At 41.4% G+C, this 14496-nt stretch overlaps 1 protein-coding gene across 1 annotated transcript in view; it reads right to left on the bottom strand.

The window, feature by feature from the left end:
• Window positions 1–14496, bottom strand: part of SPON1 (spondin 1) — a 415570-nt gene that overhangs the window by 324178 nt on the left and 76896 nt on the right. The gene's annotated exons all lie outside the window — the stretch shown is intronic.

Below are 14496 nucleotides of genomic sequence, written 5' to 3' on the forward strand. Positions count from 1 at the left end.
TAGAATGTGGGAGTGAATCTACACCTGCAAGATAGCCTTTTCAGCTACTGCTACTATGCAATGCAAAACATACTATACACTTATAAGATTTATATTTTATGGGAACAACCCAACCGGACTGTCCATATTAGATTTTCAAGGTTAGTCAAATAGGACTCAGTAAACCTGGATACCGGCACTTATGGTTAGGGTGAATCAAATGTAAAAGATGATACATGCCTTGTTTGGTCCACATATAGAAAAACGAACCACATTAGCAGCCTCACAGGCAGGATTAAGTATAAAAGTTTTTTCTGTCTCAGGAAGGTCCAAGCATTCCAGGTGTTTATCAAGAGCAGGTTAGATGTACTAGCAGGTGATACAGTATGGTAAGGTAAGGGAAATGCTTCCTCAATGTTGTTGTCTAAATAGTGAGAAGGCCTGTTCAACCAGTTTCTTAAAATTCTAAGAAGGGTAGCTGCATTCAGAGTTTTAATATTGGGCAAATAAAAGTCACCATGTAGGCAAGGTTGACAAAATATATGCAGCGCCATTTTTGATGACTTTTATCCCCTTATTAAAAGTCTGAAATGAAAATGTATATGATGTCTATCTCTTAGGAAAGATAATCTGGGTACTGTAACCATCTTTAAAAGGTTTACACTGCCTATATAACAGTTCCAGTTTTTATTTTAAAGAATACCTTTCCCCAGCAGGCCCGAAGTCACTGAAGCCTGCAAGAGCTGTGCCTCTCCATGTCCTGCACACACTTCCTGAGTTTGGTCTCATTCCAGGCTGAGAGGAGACCAAACTAATTGTTTGACTTAAGGCAGGGAACAGAACAGAGCCACCTAGTGGCCATTTTTTCAATCACATTAAAAACATATTAAGGTTGTTACAATATTTTAACAATATATTAAAATATTGTTAAAATATTTTAACAAAATATTAAAAGTTTAGTTTGGTGACAGGTACTCTTTAAGAAAATTTGACCACACAGTAGATCAGTGTTCCCCAACCTGTGACCCCTCAAAAATTGCACAAGTACGAATCTCAGCATGCCCTGGTAGTGTATGGCTGTTAGTGCATGATGGGAGTTGTAGTTTTGCATTTACTCGGGGGAGGGGGGGGCCTGGTTAGAGAACATTGCAGTAGATTGCGACTTAGTTCTAACGCTCTACGGTAATTTGGCACGACTATGATCACATATAGAATTTACTGCTAAACAATAACTATAACTAAACTCAGCTAGCCCATTGGATAACCTATAATTGACTCATTTAAAGTTTAGGATTCTCCTTTTTGCTGTTAAGCACAATACACAACCCAACATCCCCCATGTTCCCACTGCAGTGTTTTAGTGTTACAATCCATCAGAAATAATAACTCTATTTTTCCTGCCGAGGTTACTTCTTTGCCATTAATCCTCTATTGTACCATCGGATTAGTGTGACCTAATTGTATTGTTTTGAACATTTGGTATTAAATTGTATTTTCTGCACCTTTGTGTTACTCAACGATTTAGCTAAACCATTAATCAATTTGTCTATTGCCTCCCACCTTGGAATACTAGCGCTTTCTGCCAACTAAACAAACATATTTTTTCATCTAGTTCATTTGCTCAATCCATAAGGATCCTATTATAGGGCACACAGAAAAAAGGCACTTCTACATGTTTCCAACTGCAGTGAAATACAGAGCATGAAATAGCCTGGTTACAAAGCTGGGGTAACACTGCCAGTCTCAGTGCTAACGGAGCCCTGGTAAGGGGGTACATTTGTCTACATACAATCATGTTAAAGGATTATGGCCCAATAGAAGGCTTTTGCTATTGAGATGTAAGTGTTGGCAGGGTTTGTTATTTTTGAAATGTTATCATTAAAGTATAAATTAAAGGGGTACTCTGAAGGGAAATTTTTTTTTCAAATCAACTGGTGCCAGAAAGCTAAACAGATTTATAAATTACTTCGATTTAAAAATCTTAATCCTTCCAGCACTTATCAGCTGCTGTATGCTCCACAGGAAGTTGTGTAGTTCTTTCCCGTCTGACCACAGTGCTCTCTACTGACAGGAGCAGGAGAGGTTTGCTAAAAGGATTTGCTCCTACTCTGGACAGTTCCTGACATGGACAGAAATGTCAGCAGTAGAGTCTCCTAGGACTGTATCCACCTTTTCCAGCCCACCGGAGCACCGGAAAGCTGAACTAATTTATGCAGGAAAAGTCATCAACTGCCGAGCCGAGAAGTTCGTGATGAATCAAATTTACTGTAAGTTCGCTCATCTCTAGTCAGCAGGAAGCATTTTGGTCAGACTGGAAAGAACTATGCAACTTCCTCTAAAGCATACAGCAGCTGATAAGTACTGGAAGGATTAATATTTTTAAATAGAAGTAATTTACAAATCTGTATAACTTTCTAGCACCAGTTGATTTAAAATTTTTTGTTTTCCACCAAAGTACCCCTTTAAATCAAGTATACAGCATATAGAACTGCAGTATTCAACAAGCCACCAGTGAGTCACATGAAGCCTACATGTCAGTGGTTGTCCTAGGTTCCAATTTAAAACTAGGACTATTTCTATATGATCATATAGTGAACAGTTGTGATCAAAAGTTTTTGGTTTTCTTAAAGTTTGCTGTTTCACTGTTTTTAGATTTTTTTAGTCAGATGTTTCTATGGTTACTGAAGTACAGTTATAAAAATGTTATACGTTCTTAAACATTTATTGATAAATATAACAAGTTTATGCAAAGACATCAGAATTAGCCTGGGTTCACATTACGATTTGAACCTCCTATGCACAGATACGTTTTCTGAAGTTCAAATCGTCTGAAGTCGTATCTGTGCACAGACAGGCAGAGGACAGGTATGGACCCATTAAAGGGGTACTCCGGTGGAAAACTTTTTTTTTTTTTTTATCAAATGGTGCCAGAAAGTTAAACAGATTTGTAAATTACTTCTATTAAAAAATCTTAATCCTTCCAGTACTTATTAGCTGCTGAATCCTACAGAGGAAATTATTTTCTTTCTGGAACACAGAGCTCTCTGCTGACATCATCACCACAGTTCTCTCTGCTGACACCTCTGTCCATTTTAACCCCTTAAGGACTCAGTATTTTTCCGTTTTTGCATTGTAATTTTTTCCTCATCACCTTCTAAAAATCATAACGCTTTAAATTTTGCACAAAAAATTCCATATTATGGCTTATTTTTTGCGCCACCAATTCTACTTTGCAGTGACATTAGTCATTTTACCAAAAAATCCACGGCAAAACTGAAAAAAAATTCATTGTGCGACAAATTTGAAGAAAAAATTAAATTTTGTAACTTTTGGGGGTTTCCGTTTCTACGCAGTGCATTTTTTGGTAAGAATTACACCTTATCTTTATTCTGTAGGTCCATACGGTTAAAATGGTACCCAACTTATATAGGTTGGATATTGTCGTACTTCAGAAAAAATCATAACTACATGCAGGAAAATTTATATGTTTAAAATTGTCATTTTCTGACTCCTATAACTTTTTTCTTTTTCCGCGTACGTGCCAGTATGAGGGCTCATTTTTTGCGCTGTGTTCTGAAGTTTTTATCGGTACTATTTTTGCATTGATCAGACTTTTTGATCGCTTTTTATTCATTTTTTTTATTATATAAAAAGTGACCCAAAAAAACGTGCAGTTTAATTAATGATATATTTTTATAGTTCAGACATTTACACACGCAGCGATACCACATATGTTTATTTTTATTTTTATTTACACATTTTTTTTTATGGGAAAAGGGGTTGATTCAAACTTTTAATAGGGAAGGGGTTAAATAACTTTTAATAACTTTTTTTCACTTTGTTTTTGCAGTGTTATAGCTCCCATAGGGGGCTATAACACTGCACACACTGATCTTTTACTCTGATCCCTGCAAATCCATAGTTTTGCCTGGATCAGCGTAATAGGGGGTTGATTGCTCAAGCCTATAACTCAGGCTTGGAGCAATCAAATGCCGATCGGACATGACAGAGCAAGGTAAGGGGGCCTCCGCTTGCGTCCTAGCTGATCGGTACATCACGATTTTATCGCGATAGTCCCGAACAGCCCGGCTGAGCTGCCGTGAAGCGTTTACTTTCATTTTCGATGTGGCAATCAACTTTACTCTGCGTCCTTAAGAAATGTTAAGAACTGTCCAGAGAAGGAGAAAATCCCCACAGAAAATATATGCTTCTCTGGACAGTTCCTAAAATGGACAGAGATGTCAGCAAAGAGCACTGTGGTCATGATGTCAGCAGAGAGCATTGTGTTCGGAAAAGAAAAGAATTTCCTCTGTAGTATTCAGCAGCTAATAAGTACTGGAAGGATTAAGATTTTTTAATAGAAATCATTTACAAATCTGTTTAACTTTCTGGCACCAGTTGATAAAAAAAAAGTTTTCCACTGGAGTACTTTAACCCCTTAAGGACCAAGGGCGTACAGGTACGCCTTTGCTCCCTTGTACATAAGGACCAAGGGCATACCTGTACGCCCGTGGGAATTTCGGTCCCCACCGTGCGCCGGTAGGGGACCGGACCGGGGTGACTGCTGATATTGGTCAGCAGTCAACCCGCGCAAATGCCCAGGGGGGTCATCAGACCCCCGCATATCGGCGATCGGCGCAAATCGCAAGTGAATTCACACTTGCGATTTGCGCAATTTCGGGTCATTACGGGTCTATTGTGACCCAGAATATAAGAGGGATCGCGGTTGACCAAGACAACCACAATCCCCCTGAAGGCATAGGAGTGAGGTGGCAGGGGTGCCACCCCTCCTATCCCTGCTATTAGTGGTCTAGACACGACCACCAATAGCAGATCAGGGGCGGGGGGGGTTAACTTTCGTTTGCCCCGTCCTGCCCACCCACAATAGGCGGGGAAGAACGGGGAACCGAAGGGGATCGGGCGCTGAAGGTCCACTTACCCCTCCGGAGGCTGCGGGCGACGATCGGTGTCGGAGATCGGCGGCCGGCGATGTCGTGCAGCAGGCTCCCTGGATTCGACGGAAGCCGGTAAGTTGCCTAGCAACATCTGGAGGGATACAGTCCGAGACCACTATACAGTGGTCTCTATACTGTAGCACTCCAGATGTTGGGCATGCTGGGATTTGTAGTTTTGCAACAGCTGGAGGGCTACAGTTTGAGACAACTATATGGTAGTCTCTCAACTATAGCCCTCCAGATCTTTCAAAACTACAACTCCTAGCATGCCCATACAACTGTTTGCTGTCTGGGCATGCTGGGATTTGTAGTTTTGCAACATCTGGAGGGCCACAGTTTGCAGAGGTCTCTATACTGTAGCTCTCCAGATGTTGTAAAACTGCAAATCCCAGCATGCTGGGAGCTGTAGTTGCGATCTCTCCAGCTGTTTCATACCTACGTCTCCCAGCATGCCCTTCGGCGATCAGTACATGCTGGGAGTTGTAGTTTTGCAACAGCTGGAGGCACACTGGTTGGAAAATATTGAGTTAAATTACAGAACCTAACTGAAGGTTTTCCAATTAGTGTGCCTCCAGCTGTTGCAAAAGTACAACTCCCAGCATGCATGGTCTGTCAGTCTCCCAGCATGTATGGTCTGTAGTTTTGAAACAGCTGGAGGTTTGCCCCCCCCCCCCCATGTGACTGTACAGGGTACATTCACACAGGCAGGTTCACAGTAAGTTTTCTGCTTCAAGTATGAGCTGCGGCAAATTTTTCGCAGTAGCGCAAACTCCTAGCAGGGAACTCACTGTAAACCTCCGCCAGTGCGAATGTACCCTAAAAACACTACACTACACTAACACAAAATAAAGGGTAAAACACTACATATACACCCCCTTACACTGTCTCCCCCAATAAAAATTAAAAACGTCTTGTACGGTAGTGTTTCCAAAATGGAGCCACCACCTGTTGCAAAACAACAACTCCCACCATTTCTGCACAGCCACTGACTGTCCAGGCATGCTGGGAGTTTAGCAACAGCTGGAAGAACCCTGTTGGAGAATCACTGGCGTAGAATACCCCTATGTCCACCCCTATGCAATCCCTAATTTAGTCCTCAAATGCGCATGGCGCTCTCTCACTTCAGAGCCCTGTCGTATTTCAAGGAAACAGTTTAGGGCGACATATGGGGTATTTCCGTACTTGGGAGAAATTACACTATAAATTTTGGGGGGCTTTTTCTCCTTTTACCCCTTCTGAAAAGGAAAAGTTGGGGTCTACACCAGCCTGTTAGTGTAAAAAAAAAATGTATTTTTTTTCACAAGAGGTAAAAGGAGAAAAAGACCCCCAAAATTTGTAACGCAATTTCTCCTGAGTACGGAAATACCCCATATGTGGGCGTAAAATGATCTGCGGACGCATAACAAGGCTCAAGAGTGAGAGCGCACTATGTACATTTGAGGCCTAAATTGGTGATTTGCACAGGGGTGGCTTATTTTACAGCGGTTCTGACATAAACACAAAAAAATAAATACCGACATGTGACCCCATTTTGGAAACTACACCCCTCACGGAATGTAACAAGGGGTATAGTGAGCCTAAACACCCCACAGGTGTTTGACAAATTTTCGTTAAAGTTGGATGGTAAATGAAAAAAAAAAATTTGCACTAAAATGCTGGTGTTACCCTAAATTTTTCATTTTCACAAGGGAAAATAGGAAAAAAAAATTGTAGCACCATTTCTTCTGAGTAAGAACATACCCCATATGTGGATGTAATGTGCTCTGCTGGCGCACTACAATGCTCAGAAGAGAAGGAGCGCCATTGGGATTTTGAAGAGAAAATGTGTCTGGAATTGAAGGCCACGTGTGTTTACAAAGCCCCCATAGTGCCAGAAAAATGGACCCCCAACGTGTGACCCCATTTTGGAAACTACACCCCTCACGTAATGTAATAAGGGATACAGTGAGCATTTACGCCCCACAGGTGTCTGACAGATTTTTGGAACAGAGGTCTGTGAAAATGAAAAATTTACTTTTCATTTGCTCAGCCCACTGTTCCAAAGATCTGTCAAATGCCAGTGGGGTGTAAATGCTCACTGCTCCCCTTATTAAATTCTGTGAGAGGTGAAGTTTCCAAAATGGGGTGACATGTGGGGAGGTCCACAGTTCTGGCATCACGGGAGTCTTTGTAAACGCACATGGTCCCTGACTTCCATTCCAAACAAATTCACTCTTCAAAAGCTCAATGGCGCTCCTCCTCTTCTGAGCATTGTAGTTCGACCGCAGAGCACTTGACGTCCACACATGGGGTATTTCCATAATCAGAAGAAATGGGGTTACAAATTTGGGGGGTAATTTTTTCCTATTACCCCTTGTAAAAATGTAAAATTTGGGGAAAAACAAGCATTTTAGTGAAAAAATTTATTTTTTTCTTTTACACATTCAACTAAAAAGTTGTGAAATACCTGTGAGGTGTTAAGGCTCACTGTACCCCTTGTTACGTTCCTTGAGGGGTGTAGTTTCCAAAATAGTATGCCATGTGGTTATTTTTGCTGTTCTGGCACCATAGGGGCTTCCTAAATGCGACATGCCCCCCCAAAACCATTTCAGCAAAATTTGCTTTCCAAAAGCCAAATGTGACTCTTCTGAGCATTGTAGTTTGCCCGCAGAGCATTTTACGTCCTAACATGGGGTATTTCCATACTCAGAAGAGATGGGGTTACAAATTTTGGGGGACATTTTCTCCCATTACCCTTTATAAAAATAGTAAATTTGGGGAAAAAAATGTACTTTATTGAAAAAAATTTTTTTTTTTCATTTACACATCCGACTTTAACGAAAAGTCGTCAAACTCCTGTGGGGTGTTAAGGGGTATTGTGGGGTATTAAGGGGTGTCGGTATTGAGGGGTGTCGTTTCCAAAATGGTATGCCATGTGGGGGTTTTCTGCTGTTCTGGCACCATAGGGGTTTCCTAAATGTGACATGCCCCCCAAAAACCATTTCAGAAAGACTCACTCTCCGAAATCCCACTGTCGCTCCTTCCTTTCTGAGCCCTCTACTGCCCCGGCCGAAAACTTGACATACACATATGAGGTATTTCCTTACTCGAGAGAAATTGGGTTACAAATTTTGAGAGGATTTTTCTCCTTTTACCCCTTGTAAAAATTAAAAAAATGGGTATACAAGAACATGCGAGTGTAAAAAATGAAGATTTTGAATTTTCTCCTTCACTTTGCTGCTATTCCTGTGAAACACCTAAAGGGTTAACACACTTACTGAATGTCATTTTGAATACTTTGAGGGGTGCAGATTTTATAATGGGGTCATTTGTGGGGTATTTCTAATAAGAAAGCCCTTCAAATCCACTTCAAACCTAAACTGGTCCATGAAAAATTCTGATTTTGAAAATTTTGTGAAAAATTGGAAAATTGCTGCTGAACTTTGAAGCCCTTTATGATGCAAACATAATGTAGACATATTGTATTTGTGAATCAATATATAATTTATTTGGAATGTCTATTTTCCTTACAAGCAGAGAGCTTCAAAGTTAGAAAAATGCAAAATGTTCAATTTTTTCATCAAATTTTGGAATTTTTCACCAAGAAATGATGCAAGTATCGACAAAACTTTACCACTAACATAAAGTAGAATATGTCACGAAAAAACTTTCTCGAAATCAGAATGAAAGATAAAAGCATCCCAGAGTTATTAATGCTTAAATGAAAGTGGTCAGATGTGCAAAAAACGCTCTGGTCCTACAGTAAAAAATGGCCTGGTCCTTAAGGGGTTAGCCACCATAAGGTGATTTTAGTACTTATCTGCCAGACAGTAATGGACATGCTTAAGAAGGATACATGCTTGTCTTGGAGTTAAACGGCTATGTTCTGAGTCAACCAAAACACTGTGGCTATCTTTTTGGTTATTTCCTGTTGGAGTTCCCTCCCTCAAACTACATGTCCCATAATTTTTGTTTGTAAGTGTTAGGTCATTTTTCTTCCTCCGACACATCATCCACCCCACCCATTGAAACACACATGTGCTGCCTTCCATGCAATAGACCAGTGTTTTCTAACCAAGGTGCCTCAAGCTGTTGCAAACCTACAATTCCTTGCAGAATGATCTCCTTCCCACCCAGCAGTTGCTCCACCCATTAAAGCAAAGACAGGCTCCCTCTGAAAACCTGACTAGTGATGTAATGTCTCGGGACTCACTGCAACTTGTGAAAACCTGAGACAACATCGTATGCTGTTAAAAATAAACATTGGGAAAAAAAACACCATGAAACACAAGTACAGACACTATATTATGAACTTAACAAATTTTACAGCCCCTGTAGCATAGTCAAATAAAAAAAATCCTGGAATACCCCTTCAACTTCTATGGGGCAGCAGACCCGATCATAGTCAGCTAGTGACTATGATCGGGTCATTTTCTGAGTGCATTTGATTTTTGACACAGACAGAAAACCATGGGAGACTCATTATTGATGGTAGTGTTCTTAGGCAAAAAATACTTTATCCTTATACAGGGATTGAACTGAAGAGGACTGATGTAAAGCGGACTGATGAAGCCCCCTTTAGACTGTTTGGGACATCCGGAAGTATAATTCCAAGGGGAAAAAAAAGTGAGCACTACCATGAGTCCTGTGTCATGCCAACCTTGAAGCCTCCTTAGACCATTTATGTGTAGGGGTGCTTTTCATCCAAGGGTGTGGGCTCACTCATTTTTGCCTAACAAAACTTGTAGAGTGCAGATGATTTGAAGCTCTATAAAGTTGTTAAAGGAGATGTCTCTGTGTATAAAATAAGTATGTGCAGTGCTATAGCCACTAGAGGGGGCTATAACACTGCAGAAAAAAAGTGTGAAAAAAAAGTTAATAAAGATCACTTAAACCCTTCCCTAATAAAAGTAAGAATCACCCCCCTTTTCCCATTAAAAAAAAGCTGTGTAAATAAAAATAAAAATAAACATATGTGGTATCGTCACGTGCATAAATGTCTAAACTATAAAAATATATCATTAATTAAATCGCACGGTCAATGGTGTATGTGCAAAAAAATTCCAAAGTCCAAAATAGCATATTTTTGGTCACTCTTTATATAATTTAAAAATGAATAAAAAGTGATCAAAAAGTCCGATCAATACAAAAATGATACCGATACTTCAGATCACGGCGCAAAAAATTAGCCCTCATTCCAGCATGTACACAGAAAAATAAAAAGTTTTAGGGGTCAGAAGATGACAATTTTAAACTTATAAATTTTCCTGCATGTAGTTATGATTTTTTTCAGAAGTATTACAAAATCAAAATCAAACCTATAAAAGTAGGGTATCATTTTATCCGTATGGACCTACAGAATAAAGATAAGGTGTCATTGTTACCGAAAAATGCACTGTGTAGAATCGGAAGTCCCCAAAAATGAATGGCATTTGTTCTTAGATTTTGTCGCACAATGATTTTTTTTCCTTTTTGCCGTGGATTTTTTGGTAAAATAACTGCAAACTGCAGACTAGAATTGGTGGTGCAAAAAATAAGCCATAATATGAAATTTTAGGTGGAAAATTTAAAGTGTTATGATTTTTAGAAGGTGATGAGGAAAAAAGGAAAGTGCAAAAATGAAAAAACCCTGCGTCCTTAAGGGGTTAAGGAAAGGAAATTTAACTGTAATGATTGTATAGGGCAGTGGTGGGCAACCTTTTTTTTCAACTGTGCCAAATCTCGCCAAAACCACGATTGAAATTTATTTTGAGAGCCACATTTTTAAAACCGAAAATACATAGGATGGTACACTGTTTTTAGTTTCAAAAAGTTTTTATAGAGAATATTCTGCATGGAAGTATCCACATAGGTCGGGAGGATACAAATAACACAACTAATAAAACAAAAACTTTAGAACAATATTATTTATCGATAACGTAAAATTTCGTAAAATTTGCCTTACAATGTAGAGAAAATTACATCCTGACAAATTGGGATCTGTGGATGACGCACTGGTATTTATCTGTGGATGACGCATACATGACATCTAATGTGTGTGTAAATAGTATTATAACATTAGTGGGGCTCATCATGGATATTTTAAGCAGGGTTCTCCACCTTGATGGATACACCCAAACAGTAGGCAAGAAGTAAAAGTAATAAAACAGGCATGCACACATTGCACTGGCTCTGCAGTCAAGTTGAATAAATGTAAAAAATGACAACATAAAATGAAATAAAAATCAAAATACAACTAAAAAGTACATATAAAAGTATATGAAAACACACTCAAATAGTCCTCACTGGTACTGTTATATTGTCCCTCCACGGGATCCCGGCGCCTCCCGGTCAGATGCACTGACCGGGAGCACGGGTCCTCTTTTGTCGGGGATGCGGCTGCCGTGGCGGCTGGTCCCCACTCACGCACCGCGTCCCAGTCTGTCTTACTTTGCTCCTCGCTCCCTGCGCCGACGGTCTCTGCCTTCCGGCGCACGCGGCCACGCTCTCTAGGGCGCGCGCGGCTCTGCTCTCTAGGGCGTGCACGCGCCGGCTTCTGTAAGTTTAAAGGGCCAGCGCACCATTGATTGGTGCGCTGGTTACTGACCCCCGTTCCTTCCCTATAAATGTAACCTGCCCCTTCCTGCCCTTGCCGGATCTTTGTGCCCTTGTGCCTCTGAGAAATTGTTCCCTGTAGCCTTGTATTACCTTGCCTGTTGCCGAACCCGTTGCTATCGACTACTCGCCTTTGAACCCTTGCCGCCTGCCCTGACCTCTGCTACGTCCGACTACGCACTTGCCTGCTCCCTGTGTACCACGCACAGTCGTTACTTGGGGACACGACCTGGTAGTTACCGCCGCAGCAAATCCATCCCGCTTTGCGGCGAGCTCTGTGGAAGACCAGTAACTGCTTAGAACCGATCCCTCAGTACGACCCGCGCCATCGCCTCTCTGGTCTAGAGGATCCACTACCTGCCCTGCCAGTTCATGACATATATATTGACCTCAGAACCTGACCGCTAACTTATTTTGCTGGCTTCTAGATTACGATATTCCGCAATTTTATGTCCACACCCCCCTTTTCACATCAACCCTTTTTATGTCAATCCTACAATGTCACATTTCTCCCCTGATGTCACATTTCTACCCCTCCATGTCACATTTCACCCCCTCATGTCACATTTCACCCCCTCATGTCCCATTTCACCCCCTCATGTCACATTTCTGCCCCTCGTGTCACATTTCACCCCCTCATGTCACATTTCTCCCCCTCATGTCACATTTCTCCCCCCTCATGTCACATCCCCCCCCCCTCCATGATGGCCATCACACCTTTCTTTTTACCCTGCCCTGTTCACATCTCTCATTTCCATAGTTACACTTAATTCATAATCACCACCCCCCCTCCCATCATGGCCATCAGTCACCCCTTTCTTTTTGCCCTGTTCACAGTTCACATCTCTCATATGAGTACATAATTCATAATCATCCTCCTCCCCTCCATGATGGCTATCAGTCACCCCTTTCATTTGTCTCTCCCTGGCCCTTCCCACATCTCTCATTTCCAAGTTCCAGAGGCATATAGTTCATACTCATCCCCTCCCCCCTCCATTACCCCCCCCCAACCCTTCCTTTTTCTGTCACAGAAATTGAGTCCCCAGAGGCAGGCAGGCCAGGCCATTGCTACACCTACCGGATGACACGCTGCTGATTTGGGAGGCACAGTCTTCTTCTGAGGGCGGCAGACAGAGAGAGGATGCTGCCTCGCCGCCGTGCTACACAGAAAGTCACGCCCCCCCTATACCACATGACCCGACTGGAGCTGTGTGGAGCCGGCCACCGGGAGGCGCACAGACAGAGGCTAGCTGCAGAGTCCTGTCTTTTGGGGTGGCTGCCCGAGAGGAGGCACACAGAAGAGCCGCATTAAAGTGTGTAAAGAGCCGCATGTGGCTTGCGAGCCGCGGCTTGCCGACCACTGGTAAAGGGCAATTGGCATCAGCCTCATAAGGATTGTGTCCCTACTGGATCAACACAGTAGAGACACAAGTATCTATATAACTACATCGCACAGCTGAGACAACACTCCTTACCCATTCTATAAACTGATTTTCATTGTTTTTACTAATTTCAGACAACAAGAAGACAGATGTTGGCCAAAGTATGACTCTATTTCCCTCTTCAATCTCATAGTATTTCCTGGGAGCTTTAGGAAACAAAAAAAAGTTTATTTTCCTTGTCTTTCCAGTAAGTTCTTTAGCTTGAGGCTTTTTCATTTAATACTATAGCTTTTACTTTCCCCATTACAGATCTGTTTGAAGAAAGCTTAATCCTGCCAAAGAATTCTTTCAATATCTTCCTATCTCTAAAACAACACGACAAAGATGGTTTTGTGGTTATATTTGTGGTGAGACATAGTTCACTCCGGAAAAATGAAGAAGTCTTGATAATGTTTCAAAGTCATGTTCCAAACCACAGTGGACCATATGGCGTAATACCTTAATGGAATCCCCAATAAATAAATAAATGAATATAAGATATTGTTTTCTTCAGATGCATTGGACAGATAAACATACATCTTCTAATTCAGGGACCTTATGGTTTAACCCAAAGGCGAATCATCCATAGGTATAGTTTCTTAAAAGTGCTTTTTGCAGCAATATCCAGCACCATAATGGGTCCGAGTTTGATCTTTAATTCAGAGCTCCTCTCTTTTGTGAATGCCATTTACTCAGACAGAATCAAATTCTATGACTAATGCTCTGGAAGGACCATGAATTATTTTATGGAAAATCTTCTGCATAACGCGGACTAACTCAGTAGGCAATCTGCATCCATTATCCGCTTAGACAGCTTAGCTCCAGTGCTGGTGCATTCTCCTTAGGGGATGATGAACTTTATATGCTTTCCACATTTAAGTATGTTATCCAAGCTTATGAAGTTGAGCTTAAAGTAAGTATCCACTTTTTAACACTACATTGTGTTAGGTCCATTAGTTAGTGCTGCATTTTTATCATAAAGAGAATTCTACAGACAAAAACATCATACTCATTGCCAATAAGTGTCTGCAGCAAGTAAGTGGATGAACAGCCGTCACGCCCCCTCCCATAGACTTGCATTGAGGGGGCGGGGCGTGATGTCACAAGGGGCGAAGTTGTGACGTCACGCTCTTCCGTTCCCGTGGTCCGGAGCCAGGACCTCCAGCGCTGCCGAAAGCAGATACAAGTGAGTGCTGCATGCTATATTGCGGGGTCCCCAGCGGCGGGACCTCTGCAATCAGACATCTTATCCCCTATCCTTTGGATAGGGGATAAGATGTCTAGGGGTGAAGTACCCCTTTAAGCATTTCATAGGAATAAGAAGCTAACAAAAAAATGACTAAGGCCACATTCACATTACATTGTCAGGGTATTAGTCAGAATTTCTTCAAGAGTTATCAGACTGAACATAGTCCACTAGTAAATGTGTTTGGTCTATTTTCTAAAAGTATGCTTTTGTTTGTGGGTCTCTGCCACAGTATACATCGGGATATCTTTTTGAACTTATTCTGATGTATACCTCCGATGTGCCCCAAAAACCATAATGTGAGTCGGGTCTTACTTCGGGG

This window comes from Hyla sarda, chromosome 6 (genome assembly GCF_029499605.1).
Source record: "Hyla sarda isolate aHylSar1 chromosome 6, aHylSar1.hap1, whole genome shotgun sequence".
Classification (NCBI taxonomy): domain Eukaryota; kingdom Metazoa; phylum Chordata; class Amphibia; order Anura; family Hylidae; genus Hyla; species Hyla sarda.